General features: G+C 35.8%; 1 non-coding gene across 1 annotated transcript; it reads left to right on the top strand.

The window, feature by feature from the left end:
- The first annotated feature begins 389 nt into the window (after positions 1-389).
- On the top strand, positions 390-508 carry LOC145134960 (5S ribosomal RNA). Its single transcript, XR_013719441.1, has one exon. It is a non-coding gene; the product is annotated as a 5S ribosomal RNA (ribosomal RNA).
- Positions 509-16775: the final 16267 nt, after the last annotated feature.

Below are 16775 nucleotides of genomic sequence, written 5' to 3'. Positions count from 1 at the left end.
GGCTAAACTGAGGGTTCACCAGAGGGATGACCGCCGCCAGTAGTAGATGCCTTACTTTCCTTCCCTGTTAAAAAGGAATCGTTTTTCCTATCTATGTCCTATGTGGAATTTTCTATGAATCTATCTTGTACTGTAGGTACTTTTAGTTAGGCCTTTAGGCGGCCAAAACTTTCCTACTCCGGATGTGATGTAAGACCCTCTACAAGGTCAATTTTCCCAAGCCTGTTACATCTTAAACATCAATGATATTATCAGTCGGCTAAATTCTGTGTCACTCTTTGTTCAAATACTTCCATCATACTATCATAGGAGTCTATTTGAAACCCACTCTAGTCAAGTTGTTGGACTAGGGTAATTTAGCTCAGGAATCATTCCCAATTCTCTGTCAGGGGTGCGATCATACCAGCACTAATGCACCGGATCCCATCAGAACTCCGCAGTTAAGCGTGCTTGGGCGAGAGTAGTACTAGGATGGGTGACCCCCTGGGAAGTCCTCGTGTTGAACCCCCTGTTTGAACGTTAAACGTCTTGAGACCATTATGTGAACTACTTCTATTCTTTACTAGGACTACATCATAGGGATGTAGGTCAAACTCTCGAGAACTTATTTCTACTCTTTGCATGTACGATCTAAATACATCTAGGTTCAACCATAATCGCTCGCGAATTCATTTTCTTCCCATGTTACAGAATCATGTCGCCATCCAGTAATAGTCAGCCGAACAACGAAACCCCTACCCTTCATATCGATGCAGCTACCTTTCAAGCTGCAGTCTCAGCTGCCGTGACAGCTGTTCTGACTCACCTTAACGCTAACAATGCAAATGTTAGCGGAATGGGTATCAATGATTCCAATCCAAGTGACAACCAAGTACACCCACAAGTAACGAACTGCCACAACACTCCAAATCTCAAGCCCAAGAATAACAGACAAAGGTTCAGGAAAAGGGGTAAAGGCAAAGCACCCAAGGGGCGAACAAAAGACAACAACCTGTGGCAGCCTTCAAGGCCACGACATCTGTACCTCCTACTGTCATCCCTACTGGCATCCCAGTTATCCCGAACCCGGCCAGGTCGTATGCTGGCAACCTCCCAGAGTGCAACAAATGCAACTATCACCATCATGGACCTTGTCGAGTAATTCAGTGCTTAAACTGCAACAAAAAGGGACACACCATCAATTACTGCAGGGCTCGGATCCAACACATTACTTCAACCACCAACGTCGAAATTTCTCGGATATGCCATCTATGTGGTGTAGTGGGACATTTCAAAAGGGACTGCCCAACAGAGAAGGGTGACGGGGGGATCAGGAGGAGTTTGACCCCAGAACAACAAAGGACCCTACTATAGTATAGGAACGCTTCCCATCAGCTGTATTTTGTATGCTTTCCAAACTGTCTAAAAACTAGTGCAACTTGAGTCTTATCTTTTGCGAGATCCCGTCAGTTAAGGGATCCTCGTGCTGCGTATACTTGTCTTTTGTAGTATACCTAGTTCGCAGCAATAGTCTTGTAGTAAATCTATAATACTATAACTCTGTTGACAGTTGCACTGTTGTGTTTTGTCTGTAACGCCTTTATGATCAAATTTAGTGCCTTTATTTCCAAGTGACTCTGATTTTTATCATACAACTGGAGACCATCCGATCCTCACAATACCAGTTTTGTGCGTAAATCTCTTCCTCCGAAATCATCTTTCTAGCGAAGCCGTCATTCCAGAACTCCGAAGTACTCATGCGTAGAGTACCTCAGGTTTCTTATCCTTTCCGAAGAAACCTCAACAAACCTCCCCGAAGTACCACTCGGGCAATACGTCAAGTTCAATCCAAAGACCCATACGGTTGATCTATCGCTGAAGAATGTATACACAAGGGTGGTATATAATCAAGGTTCTACAGGTTTAGAATTAATGATTCCCCTTTTACTTCTTTTCCTCGTTGGGATGTGAGCTTAAAGAAGAATCATTTATTTGACTACCTTTTCAATCTTAATTATATACGACTCGTATACACGAGACTGGGATTGATGAACCATGTATGATTTCTAATATGAACTTCAGGACGGAGACTGCCCGAGACTACGAGTAATCGCATCGTAATACGAACAAACTTAGAACCCGGTACGACTCCAGTAACCAGATCGCCCTACAGTCTAACCCTCTACCGAGCTGCAAGAACTGTCAGGTCAAACGGAAAAAGCAACGCCGCTTCCCATTAGTGAAGCGCTGGAATACCAACCAAGGACCTGGATTCACTTGGGAACGCGAGAATCAATCGATTAGGAAGTATCCCCACTTCTTGGCTCGATTATTCATGCCTACTCCTTGCCTAAATTCTAATTTCGGGACGAAATTGTTTCTAACGGGGGGATGATGTGACAACCGTCAATTTTTGGCCAAGTCAAAGTCAACTAAAGTCAACAAGTCAAACCAGTCAACTTATCTAACCCTTGTACATTAGGGTTTCTATTATGTTTCTTATTGTACAACTCGCAATCCTCATACAAATTATCACTTAGTGTTTTCACGTGTTCGGAAATTCTAAACCCTAATCAGGGTAAGTGATGACTCTACTCGATAAAACATTATTCCTTAACTCTCGGGAGCGTATAACATTCATAACAAGGCTTAACAGAGTGTAAGAACCTTGCGTTGCGAAGCCAAACACTCAAAAAGGTCACAAAAGAAATCTCTCCAAAAATGTCAAATCTCTCCCAAATCTCTCTCTGAATGCCAAATCTCTCCAAGTATGTGAAATCTCTCCCAAATCTCTCTCTGAATGCCAAATCTCTCCAAGTATGTGAAATCTCTCCCAAATCTCTCTCAAAATCTCTCTCAAAATCTCTCTCAACTTTTTATAATCACTCGGGGCATCCCGACCCTCGAATTTGGCGAAAACAGCCCAAAAACAGAAGTCTACGCGAAAAACGAACTTAAGGAGCCGAAACTCCTCTTAGGAACCGAAACTCCTCTTAGGACCCGAAACCTCTTGGAACCGAACCTTCTCGGACCGAAGCCTGCTGAGAACCGAACCTGCCTCTCGGACCCGAACCTCGCCTGACCCGAACCGGAAGCCTCTCGAACCGAACTTTACCTTCGCCTTCGCTCCTAAGCCTTTCGGTCCATTTCGCTTCTTACTCCTTTCGCCTTATCTCGCATTCGGGCCCAACAGCCTTGGGACCGAACCTCGGCCTAGCACCGAGAGGTCTCGCAGGTTGCCATTTTCTTCCCGATTTTCGACTAGTTTTTCGTTCTAAGCCCGATTTTAATTATTTTAACGCGGGATTTTCATCCAAAACTTTATTTTAACATATAAGGCCCCATATTTATTAATTAATCACGTTTTTGGGGATAAATCTTATGCAAGATTTAGTGGGTGAAGTACAAGAGGTGGAGTGTTGACTTTTCCTTAGTTTATGACACAAGCAACCACCCACACCCACTCTATGACCAGCCACACCTCCCCACCATACCTTGTCACTTCCTTGTACTTTTTCCCTGTCTCACAAGTTATTCCCACGTTCTTAGAGTTGGACACTCATCCTCTCTCCTCATTCTCACTCACTTGCTCTCATTTCACCAAAGATCAAACTCAACTTTTCTCTCTAACTCTTCTCTCTCAATTTCGAGATTTCCAAGGCATTTTCCAAGGCTTTCCTTCTACTTTTGGTAAGTATCTTCATCATCCTTATGATTATTACTCTTCAGTCTACTCCAATCATAGATTGCTTACACAAATATCGTCATATTTGTGTTAGATCTTCGAATCTTCAAGCACCTCCCAAGTGTTCTTGAGTTGAGCACTTCTTTTCTCCATCATCCATCTACTGAAATCACTCAAGGTGAGTTCATACCCCTATCTTTTTATGTTTTTCTTAAGTTTTAAGGGGGGGGGGGGGGAATACAAGTTAAAACACAAGAACACAACTAAACTCATTTAACAGCCTTCATCAGAAACGTTCAACTCCATTCACGGACTGTTTTGGTAAACTTAAGCATTTTAGTTTTCAAAACTATATTAGGTGCAAATAGTTCAGTTTCATACCTTTAAAATGACTACTTGCACATCACCATACGATTTTTCTATGATTTATGGTGAGTTTTACAAAACCGTCTATCATTTCAGAAACAAATCCGGACCAGTCTGTGAATATGAACATTTTCACACAAGTTAAAGACTTCTAAAAATCATAATAAAATTTATGAACAAACTAGACTCATTTCCCAAACTCTCAGAATTTACGGATTCTGATTTGGACCTTTGATGATTTTTCTACAAATTTTCTAAAAACAGTAATAAAAATTGTTAACAACAGAAAAATGCTATCAACTTCATTACACCTTGTAACATGTTGAGCAAGGTGTATATCTTTATGTGATTATACATTATTGCATTATATGACATTTTGTCTTAATATAAGGACATACAACAGTTAACAAATGGATTTTGCTAGATAAAGCATAGAAATAACAAATTGTTATAATCAAAGTACATCCATTACATACAAACATTTGGATAAACTATGTTAAGTATAGTTTACATACATTACTACTACTACCCTTGTTTTGATGAACTATAATAGGTATAGTTTAGGTTCACTATCACTAGCACTAGTTGATAAACTATAATATGCATAATTCATGAGCACTATCACTACCACTATTTGGTGAATTATGATATGTATAGTTTATGTTCACTACCACTAGCACTAGTTGATAAACTATAATATGCATAATTCATGAGCACTATCACTACCACTATTTGGTGAATTATGATATGTATAGTTTATGTTCACTACCACTAGCAGTAGTTGATAAACTATAATATGCATAATTCATGAGCACTATCACTACCACTATTTGGTGAATTATGATATGTATAGTTTATGTTCACTACCACTAACACTAGTTGATAAACTATAATATGCGTAATTCATGAGCACTATCACTACCACTATTTGGTGAATTATGATATGTATAGTTTATGTTCACTACCACTAGCACTAGTTGATAAAATATAATATGCACAATTCATGAGCACCATCACTACCACTATTTGGTGAATTATGATATGTATAGTTTATGTCCACTACCACTACACTCTATCTAGCATTGTTAGTTTTCAGCCATAATTACTAAGGGTATATGCTTAAGTTATATAGAATTTAGTCATGATCGACTTAGAATTGGTGGGCCCGCCTCATCTCCTGTTCCTCGTTGGGTTGTGGACCTAGGGCAGACCCATTATATTCAACGGTTTATTTAACTTAAATTGTATATAACTTATATACACTTAGAGATTATGGAAGGAAACTATAGGAAATTCTAGGATGCACTATTTACTAACATAGAAACTTACGATTCACTCTTTAAGGAAAATATTTGATTTTCTGGAAATCATACTCTATCGCTTTTACAAGGAAAACGGTTTCTTTCTCAAACAAAACTCTTATGAACTCACCAACTTAATTGTTGACACTCTTTTTCAAAACTACTTGTATTCTCAGGAAATCAGTGAAACAGGAAAACATCAGCACTTTGAGGATGGGACGTTAAATCGTCAAACAGTTATTTTGTCATCATAATGTAATTGATATTGAATCATGTAAACATATGCTTTGGTGTAACTTTTTCAATTATATTTATGATTGGTTGTATTTACTGTGAACACTATTATACTCGTTGTTGTGATACTATACATGAAGTCCTCCACCCCCGGACGTTTCCGCCATCCTTGGTTTGGGGGTGTGACATAATACATTAATAAATCATAATTAACCTCTTTCTCAAATATCATTCCTAACATATTGCTTTGATGAATGCAACCCAAATAGACCATGCTACTATTGGGTCAAGTACATACCAATTATAGTTATGGGCTTAGACACCTTTTCCAACAGTCTCCCATTTGGATAATTCTAATAACTATAATTGTGAATGAAACTTAAAATCCGATTAGCAATCGTAGCTCTCAAAAAGCCGTTGTCGAACTTTGACCCGTCCATTAGATAAGTGATCATATAATCCTCTGTTCTACAAGATATCGTGTGGAGAAAGACATGGAATTAAAGTCATACTCATTGTCCAACATTTTGTTTCCCGATTTCTTATTTGTTTGACATAGAACTTAATTGATCACATCAATAGAGTTCTGACTGGTCCCGACACATAAGTCAAAACAAAATCATCGAGGGGCCCAAGATATCGCTTTTAAACCTCTTAGGATAAAAGGAATAGATAAACTTCGACTTATATGCTTGTGATAACTATTCATTGAATCATACATAATAGTCCGTTGTATAACATCGAGTTATTGATGCATTTTCGCACTATTAACGTACAATCAACAAAATAATCGCCAACTCATATATCTTGGTTTGAAGATTATACGATATTATCGTCTCATAATCACCCGTGATAAATTCCATGAAGTGATATGTGGGCGTGGGTTTAGTCCAATACTCAAATCTTATTACAGGAGTACTCATTAATACTGCAGCAAACTTGTGCTATGTCTAAACACTTTTAGACAATCTAAAGACCCATTCATGACAGTCTAGCTTCAATACCTACTTCCAAAGTATAATCGACTGTGGATAGTTAGAATAATCTAGTTATTCGGGAAGTCAAATCATGCAAAGTGAAACACAAGAATAATCGAATTCAAAATGGTCTCAAAACTTTTGAATATAAATAAAAGACTTTTTATTTAATCAGCATATTGATTACACATTATTCATTATATAATGTTTCGATTTATCAACTTAATACTTGAATTAAAACAATAGTTATCCCTTGCTCCAAGCATGCACACTATGTTTACCTATGGTCCTTTCTTTGTGAAAGAGATCAATTGAAAACATTTTAATGATTCTCATTTCACAATTCCAAATCCTTATCACAAGTGTAAGAATGCCAAATTCTTGCCACTATTAGAATGTGTTAGGTTCTAACCTTTATGCAATGATCCTTTTGTAATGTCAATGCACCAAAGCCACAAAGACTTGGACAATGAAATTACAAAGTATTCCAGTGGAGATTGATAACAAAACAATTCCATGGAAGCGAAGTCTCAAATTCAAAGTACATTTCTTTGAACATCCTTCTTGCATAAAAGTTTCTAACCTACACATAGATTCTTAATATCCAACTCCCATTATGGAAACATTTCCATATTTTCCATATGACAGCTCATTATTAATAGAATCTTGTATGTTCATAATAATGTCAATATGGTCCATCCATTACAATACATCAAATTGCCCACAAGCAAGCAATCTTTGGCGAACCTTAGATTGTTCTTAGCAATTGTTTAACAACTTTAGTCATATCCGGATCTGGTCCTTTTTCCTTCTTAATACCCTAGGCATTTGGAAAATTCAGAACACATAAATATTATAACATATGCAATCGATCCTATACCCGGAGTATATGGGCTACGATTCATAATGTCTTGCATAAAGACATGATACTTTACTAGTCTTTTGCTATAATAATTCCATATATAGAATCTCCTTATGTTGAACTATTCCAACATATCATTCATATAAATCCTTGACTAAATTCGATAAAAACTCATAATCTAAGCTTTTAGATTTGAAATGAAGTATGAGTTCCTCTCCCTTAATTATAGTAAAACAACTTTTCAACCTCTGTAACTTTGCGAATTGTAACTTTTGTTTTCTATAAATAACATTGCTAACTCGCAACACTTACCATAATAATTATGCTCCCACTAGCATAATGATTATTATCTTACTAGCATAACACTTATGCTCCCACTAACTTTGACATGTACCCAGAAATTAACTGGACTTCTAGAAATCAATACCTATTAACTTTCTTACCAAAGTTCAGATTTCTGACACAAGACGCTTCGATAAGACTTTATCTAGGCTTCTCAAACTCATACACCTTTCCTTCTATAGCTCACATGTGTGTCTAAACAATTTTAGAACTTACATCAATAAGTCTCAAATGTTTAGACCATTTTCCATTTCTCACAATTCGAACTATGAAGAGGGATGCCGCAATCATAATCGAATTTGAGAATGCAAATATCACAAATGCTATATCCTTAAAATCTACCTAGTGAAAGCGTTTCCTCACAACATTTTCATGAATTAGAGAGAAACCTTATGACACTTTGATTTTATGGTGTATGTGTTCCTATCCATAAGCATTTTGTCATGACCATAATCACAAGACAAGGTTAGTGACAAATCCAAACTCATATGGACTGAACTTGTTCAATCTTAATTTCTTGCCACCTGGTAGCTCAAGGGCCTACCATTGCTTCCAAGTTGTTGTGCAAACAATTGAGAACTCATAGAACTCACATGCATAGTCAAATTTAACTGCAATGGGCACAAAAATAAGAATATGTCAACACGATAGGTTACAAACCTCAAGTCATGTGCTAATGATTAATAATAGGTTTACTCTTGATTAGTTCTTGAAAATTTCAAGATCCCTAAGACTCCCACTGATCTCTTGACATATAAGACTCTCTTTGTCAAGAAACATTACTTGGAAAACAAATATTCAATAGTTAGTGCGGTTTCTTATCAAGACAAACACTTTACACAATTGGTCTTAGTTGGTCTCTGTCTTATCCAAGACATCATAACTTACCAATTTCAAATGTGCAGGAGTAAGAAAACATCTTTTCTATTACACATTTGATGAGTGTGTTATAAACCTTCTTAATATCATGTCACTCAATGTACAATCTTGGAGTATAACTCTTAGACTTGATATTGGAACGAAGTATGATTCACCTTTTTGATTTAACTATTTCAACAATTCATGATTCCTCTTCTTAGCCATATAAATGCACCAAGGTGTCCTTAGAGGATCAATTGTGATATGGTTCCATAATCATAAGGATGATCATAAAACATGATACTAAAGTATTCTCCTTTCCTTTCAAATTGGAGAAACTTTTATCTTTCTGCCTAATTGATTCTTTTTATTCACTCTGCTATACATTAAAACTTTTTCAATGATTCAGAATCACACATAATCTTGTAAGCATAACCATATTTACCAACCTTTTAGTAAATCATAACGAATAGTCTTATTGTTCTTTGTGGTGGACCTGACCAATGCACAACTATGTGTACTAGATCCCCTAGTCCTTTATTTGACTCATATATACATGTGAAGAAGGAATTAGTCCTTATTTCCCAAAGATGAAGGTTCTCATTCATCACACAATACAAGTTGCATGATTCCAAGTTTCTATCCAATTGAGACTTGATGATGAGAATCTTTTCTTATTTGGTAAATTTAGATACTACCACAAACGAAAGAATCAAATCCATATAGCTAAAAATAGAAACATACAAACATCAATTTTTCATAAATTCCATTGCAAGGAAATATAAATAAGATAAAATCAAATTTCTTTCTTTATTTATAAAACGCGGAAGATCTTGTCCTTACAATGCAATTACATATGAAAACTACGTCGCTACATATTTCTAAGCAATCTATTATAACTCCTAAGCAGCAGCTCAAAATTCTGAACATCGAACTATGCGATCAAAATCCATCTCTTCATGATCAGAATCAACTTATTCTTCTTTCAAGCTTTCTTTCTCGTCTTTGATCCTACAATACATCAAAATGCAATCTTATCACATCATGTATTAAGAATCTATAAGTAGGAACTTAATAGAGCTAAATACTGAACTTACCTGAAGCAGAGTCATACATTGTGATTTTACCATCTCTTAGATCTCTCAGGTAGTCAAGGAAGATTCGCAACCAATGCCCCTTCTCTTGGCAATAGAAACAAACTCTTTTGGAATGGTACACGGGAAAATCTTAGACTTAGCCTTTCCCTTTCCCTTGGAAAGAGAAATCTTTTCTGGACTTCCAATTTTACCGTTGTCAATGTCCATGGAAGTTTGGGAAGTAGATCTTCCAATCAAATTTGCATTACCAGTGCTCCAAATCATTGCTGATTCAGCAGCAATTAGAAAATAGGTAAGATCGATAAGGGACATGTCGCGGTCTGACTTCATCTCCAAGACATGAACTCACCATATGACTTAGGAAGTGATTGAAGAACCACGTCAACAACCAACTTCCTTGACAAAACGACTCCTAACATTCCCATCCTTTTAATGTGTGACTTCATCTCCAAGACATGTGCACACACAGACCTTCCATCTTGGTGTTTGCTAGCCAATAGGGCTTGAGTGACCTTGAACTTTTCAAGTCTTTAAACTTGTGGGTGAGGGAGAATAATTGGAGGAGGTGGAGGAAGTGAAGTATGATTTCTGGGAATATCATCTTCATGAGAAAAGCTTTTTCCATAAGATTTGGGAAGACCATAGTTGTCTGAAGTAGACATCTACAAGGGAGAAATTCAAGTAAGTTGATTTAAGTCCTTAATATACCACCCAAATTAAATATTAAGGCCAGGACCCAACACAATAATTTACAATTCGGAAGAGGGATGCCGTAATCCAATTGCAAGCTCTTTGAAGGTAGGTAAATGATGATTTACCAATTTCCACAATGAAAAACAAAAATGAATTTTAGGTTTTAAATGAATTGAAATGGTTTAACGGTAAGCTGAAAGAACTGCATAAGGGTGTATTTTAAACTTTAAAAATACTTGATGGTTTAATCTATTAATAAATTATACTCTTAATTTAATTAAACATAAACCATATGATTATGGATTTAATAATACTCTTTTAATTAAACATTTAATTAACTATTAATAAAGTCCATAACAGTTAATTGAACTATTCAAAACACATCAAGATGCTAAATCAAATAAAAAACTATTTAATTAATTTTAAGTTATGAACCCATGAATTACATTTTTGAAAACTTTTCAAATTACTAGGGTTTCTATGAATTCAATGTTTCTTAATTGAGACTTTTCAACTTTTAAAACTTTAGGGCAAGTTTTGTAATTCTTGAAAAGTTTTGAACTCCATAACTTAAGGAGTTAATTTGTTTTATGAAGATGAGACTTTTCAAGTTCCATAACCTATGGAACTCTTCAAAAACATTAAGATCAATTTATTTGTAACTCCTTTAAAAACTTTTGAGTTCAAAATTTGATGACAAAATTTGTAACTCCTTAAAAACATTTAGATCAAATTAACTAATCTAATTATGATATGATGATAATTTTCCAATTTGACCTAATTTGATTCATAGTACATGATAACTTCAAATTTTACAAATAACTAGTATATCACAAAAAATAGTAGTTATCTTAGAATTTGAGAAACATCATGTTATTGGATGGGGATAGACCTTACCATATCATTAAAATCGAATTTTATGAACCAAAACAGTTTGTGGTAATGATCCTAATACAAAACAGGGCACAAACTCGAAAATTCTGCCATTAGATGCATCAACTCGTCGAGTCCCATTATGGACTCGTCAAGTTTAAGGAAAAACTCATCCAGCTCGTCGAGTTCAATGATGGACTCAGTGAGTTGATCCTGTCAGAATCCCGAAATGCAGTTCTTTCAGCTTTGAAAATCACACAATTACATCAATACAATAGAAAACAATCAAGGCTCTGATACCACTGTCGGGTTTTATGTACTATAAAATTCCTATAGTGCACATACAACCCTAATGCTTTGGATCTAAGTTTTCTCTAATTATACATGCAATAAACATTTTCCAAAGCATGAAGCCTAAACTAGCATGCAAGGTAACATCTGAATCATAAAAACTAGTTAGAATATTACCTTGTGTAGTAGCTTGAATAACTTGGCCTCAAGAAAGCTTAGCACCCAAAGTGTGATGCCTCAAATGGAATAAAAAACAACAAGAGAAATTAGGATGAATATGGAGAGGTTATGGAGACTCTAAAATCGGTTCTTACTCTTTAAATACACGTAGTAATCGTTTTTGGCTTATGAATATATATATATATATATATATATATATATATATATATATATATATATATATATATATATGTGTGTGTGTGTGTGTGTGTGTGTGTAGAATATAAATATCAAGGGTCATGTGTAACCCTAATTCATACCCATGAGCTTATTATCCACCCATTTGATTTGGATAAATACTTCATGGATTAACCCATAAGCCCATCACAAATCAAACCATGGATCATTAGCCCAACTCATATGTATCAATTTAATTAGTCTCTTTTGATCACTAAATTAACCCTTAAATTAATTCTTGATCAATAGTAATTAAATAATATGATTCCTCAATTAATATATTATACTTATAATATATTAATAAATCATAATTAACCTCTTTCTCAAATATCCTTCCTAACATATTGTTTTGATGAATGCAACCCAAATGGACCATGCTACCATCGGGTCAAGTACATACCACTTATAGTTATGGGCTTAGACACCTTTTCCAACAATTAGTACCAACGAAAGCCCTGAATTTATAACCAGAGTCTCCTGGAGGGAGAGCGTGACACTTGTGTATAGATCTATACGGGACAGACAATCCTACACCTAAACTGTTAGCTACAGTTAGGCCGACAGGCCTGGGGTGACAAATATCGTACCATTTCTGACGCCTGAAGAACGTCGTTTCAGGCCATCTTATGTCATCAAGCATGGCTATAATAACTCACAACTTGGTATTGTGTATGAATACATAAACAACTTCAAGTAGTTTTATTAAATAATAGAACTACAATATAGTATTTTACATTACATCTGGTGGATCCATACACATACATTTACAGAGTTTTCATACAAGTATACTATTTTTTAGTACAGAGAAACTTACATTTCAGAGAAACATTCATTTTCACATGGTTTTATTTAAATATAAAACTACGATATACTATTACAGACTACAACAACACTTATACCTTTTGGTCTTAAGTATTAAGACTACAGCTCATTTACAACATAATATATAGGATTTTCTGGGAGAAAACACTTACATTTTCAAGAAACAAATGATAGATTTCATATATAAACATACTTATGAACTCACCAACTTAAATGTTGATACTCTTTCAAAATCACTTGTATTCTCAGGGAACCAGTAGACAGGTACACTTACAGGTTCTGAGAAGACGGAGCATCATCGTGTCACGTCTTATAGTTTTTGCTATACACGTTTGGTGTCATACAAACAATGTTACGAACACAATGTAAAACTATACTTTATCAATGTAATGGCTGTTGTGCTTTGATTTCTATTATACAATTGTTGTGATATTGTACGTGACGTCTTATAGTTTCCGCCGTTCCGGTTTGGGGGTGTGACAGATTGGTATCAGAGCATTGTTTATAGTGCACTAAGTATATCAAACCATACAATATATACAACTATAAACACAATAGGCTGATGCGCTCTGACTAAAAGTATACTTTTAAAATCTAAGTATTTAATAGGAAGTATACAAACATGCATATATACCAGAAACAGTATCACAGAAAGAACTACACAAAAGTATTTAGATGTTGGACACTGAAGTTAAACCTAGACAGTTATGTAATCATATCTGGGATAAATATAGCCTGATCAACTATATTTATTTGAGATACGACCAACATGTGTTTGGGAGTGATCGTGGTGTTGCAACAAGTCTAAAACTTACCAATTCTATATACAAAAGAAACTCTAGAACCAAACAGAAAGTTAAAATACTATAGAAGTATTTTATGGCACTATAACACTAGAAATGTAAGTCCCAAATCTGCTTGTCTATCAATCAGATCCGCTTGATGGTGCGGAATCCCAATCAAATGGATGATGCCAGATCTAAATAGAGGAGAAGGAGAAGACGAATAATATGAATCTTCAATGTATTGATGAATGGAATGATGCTCCTTTACATGAGATTCACACACACACACACACACTTAAGCTCCTTTCTCTCTCTCTCTTGTCCGTACATTCTCTCTTATACTCTAACGACTACTAACACTATATATAGGGAACAGAGGCTGCAAATGCGTTTACAACCGTAAACGCGTTTACAACCATAAACGCGTTTACAACCGTAAACGCGTTTACAACCGTAAACCCAAGGCTGTTTTCGGTTCTAGACCAAAAACTACAATTTCCTAGAAAAGTAAAGTATAAAACATATTTTTGACCCAACAATCTCCCCCTTGGTTTATAGGTTTCTTTTCTAATTGACCCAATAAACTCCCCCTAAAAATGTAGTTGGTTTTTCTTGTCAATCTTCATTTGGAGTTTGGCTTCAGCTTTAATCTTCGATTTCTTCACAACTTCAAGATGAACTTGATGAATCTTCAATAAATGACTTCATCTTGAGCAGTTGAGCTTTTCTTCAAAATTTGACATTGAACGCTCATCGGGTGAGGAGGCTTGATGTACTGATTTTTGAAAGATAGCGCTTTCAGCTTGAGAATCTTCAGAGAGAATATCAGAGAGAACGAATCTTTTGGATCACTTCAGCAGGTACATAGATAGCAACAAATTGATTGAGGAGGCTTCAATGCAATCTGTCACATAATCTTCAAGTCAGCTTCACCTTGCTTCTGCGGTTGAAAGATTGAAAGTTGAAATAATAGTCTTCATTTCTTGCTCCTCCGAATGAGAATTCTTCGATGATCATGGATGAAGCCTTGGCTCAGAAAATCTCGATACAGTCTCCATGAGTCTCATCTACATCTGAATTCACTATTCAAGACAAAACAAAACTAAAAGAAACTTAGCACACAATATTTTTGTATTTTTCATATTTTTCTTAATATTAAAACAGAAACAACACTATTTTTGGATTTTTTTTTAATTTTCTGTTTTTTGTTTGATTTTTGAATTTTCTGATTTTTGTTTGATTTTGGAATTTTTTAATTCTCCCCCTAAATTTGTGCATAGAGGAAAACTATGAACAAATTTAACAAAAACAAAAATTAATTGGGATCAAAGTTGTGAGACGGTCTTTACATTGTTTATCAGTACCTTCACCTTAATGAATATATATAGTCAATTGCTGGTATTGTGGTCCACTTAAACACGAAGAATATTAACAAGTTTTTCTAAATATACCATTTAGCTGACGACGACCACGGGTATTGTTGTCCACTTAAATTAAGCAGCGAGATCTATAGACAACCTCTTAAATGGTTCAATTTTAGGTGCACTAGAACATGTTCCCCACTTCCCGATATACCCTGGTTCTCAAGAACTTCCAAAGAACTCCTTACTTTAGGTGAATAGACAATTATTAAGGAGGAAGACAGATTTAGAGATAGATGCATATGTTCTGTCCCAGGTCGGATCTCTTTCAATCCCACAGAGGGGACACCATATGGCTAACTAGGATAGAGGGATTGAGAGGTAGAAGAGAAGGAGAAGAAGAATAATATGAATCTTCAATGTATTGATGAATGGAATTATGCTCCTTTACATGAGATTCACACACACACACACACACTTAAGATCCTTTCTCTCTCTCTTGGCTGTACAGTCTCTCTTATACTCTGAAACCTACTAACACTATATATAGGGAACAGAGGCTGCAAACGTGTTTACAACCGTAAACGCGTTTACAACCATAAACACGTTTACAACCGTAAACCCAAGGCTGTTTTCGGTTCTAAACCAAAAACTACAATTTCCTAGAAAAGTAAAGTATAAACCATATTTTTGACCCAACAAGAACAACAACATTTAGGCCTTGATAGTTATATAAACTAGTAGTCAAGAAAGGTCTTCTTACCAGAATCAATCATGTGAAAACAAAGGACCCTTGCTGGTAGATCTATAATTGCTAAGTGTATACGTTAGGGTTATATATAATTAATATTTTAGAGACTTAGAATTTGTGATTTTGCTTTACTTCCTATTCCTTGTTTGGTTGTGGACTTAGAGTAGGATCACTTATTCTAAGGTCTATTCGATCTTGGTTATATATAACTTGTATACACTATGTGATTATAGGAGGACCCGGTATGAGTCACACTATACAAATTCGTTACAAGTGTTACTATAAATTTCATAAATTGAAATTGCGATTGTTTACTTATTTTAGTAGACATCTATTGTAAGTCACTGATAGAACACCATAAAACTCAGGATATAATGCGTTTAGAACTAAGATATATCTTGTTCAATATCACCTGACTAATGACCACTATAGAGGACTTATTGTCACTTCCTCTTTAAACCTTATAGAAAAAGATGCCGCCACATAAATCAAATAGGAATTGCAACAACACACAATCAACTCCACCACCGCTACCACCTCCACAATATGACCCTGCTATTTTCCAAGCAGCAGTAACAGCCGCCGTGGTAGCCACCATGCCATAAATTAATGCAAGTGGTACTAGTGGGACGGGTAGTGGTGCCAACCCTTCAAATCACGGAGAAAGCCATGGACTCCCAAGGGAGTGTACATACAAGGATTTCACGAATGCCAAACCCAAATCTTTTGATGACATTGGAGGTGTCATTGCTCTCACACGCTGGTTCGAGAAGACTGAATCAGTGTTTGAAATCTGTGCATGCCCCGAAGCTAGCAAAGTCAAATTTACAGCATGCACATTCCTGGATAGAGCTCTCTCATGGTGGAATGACTATGTCAAGTCGTTGACTCTCCCAGTAGCCAATACCATGAGTTGGGAAGACTTAAAAGTTCTGATGCTGGCAGAATACTGTCCAAGAGACGAAGTACAAAAACTGTTGGGTTTTGAGCATTCTAACACTTCCTAAGTGTACATGCAACCCTATTAAACCTTGGATCTATGTTTGTCTAAGATACATGCAAAATATTATTTTCCAAGGTTTATAACCTATCTAGCATGGTA

The sequence above is a fragment of the Lactuca virosa genome, chromosome 8 (genome assembly GCF_052849685.1).
Source record: "Lactuca virosa cultivar CGN04683 chromosome 8, Lactuca_virosa_CGN04683_v6, whole genome shotgun sequence".
NCBI classification, from domain to species: domain Eukaryota; kingdom Viridiplantae; phylum Streptophyta; class Magnoliopsida; order Asterales; family Asteraceae; genus Lactuca; species Lactuca virosa.
This window is presented reverse-complemented; position numbering and strand designations above follow the sequence as displayed.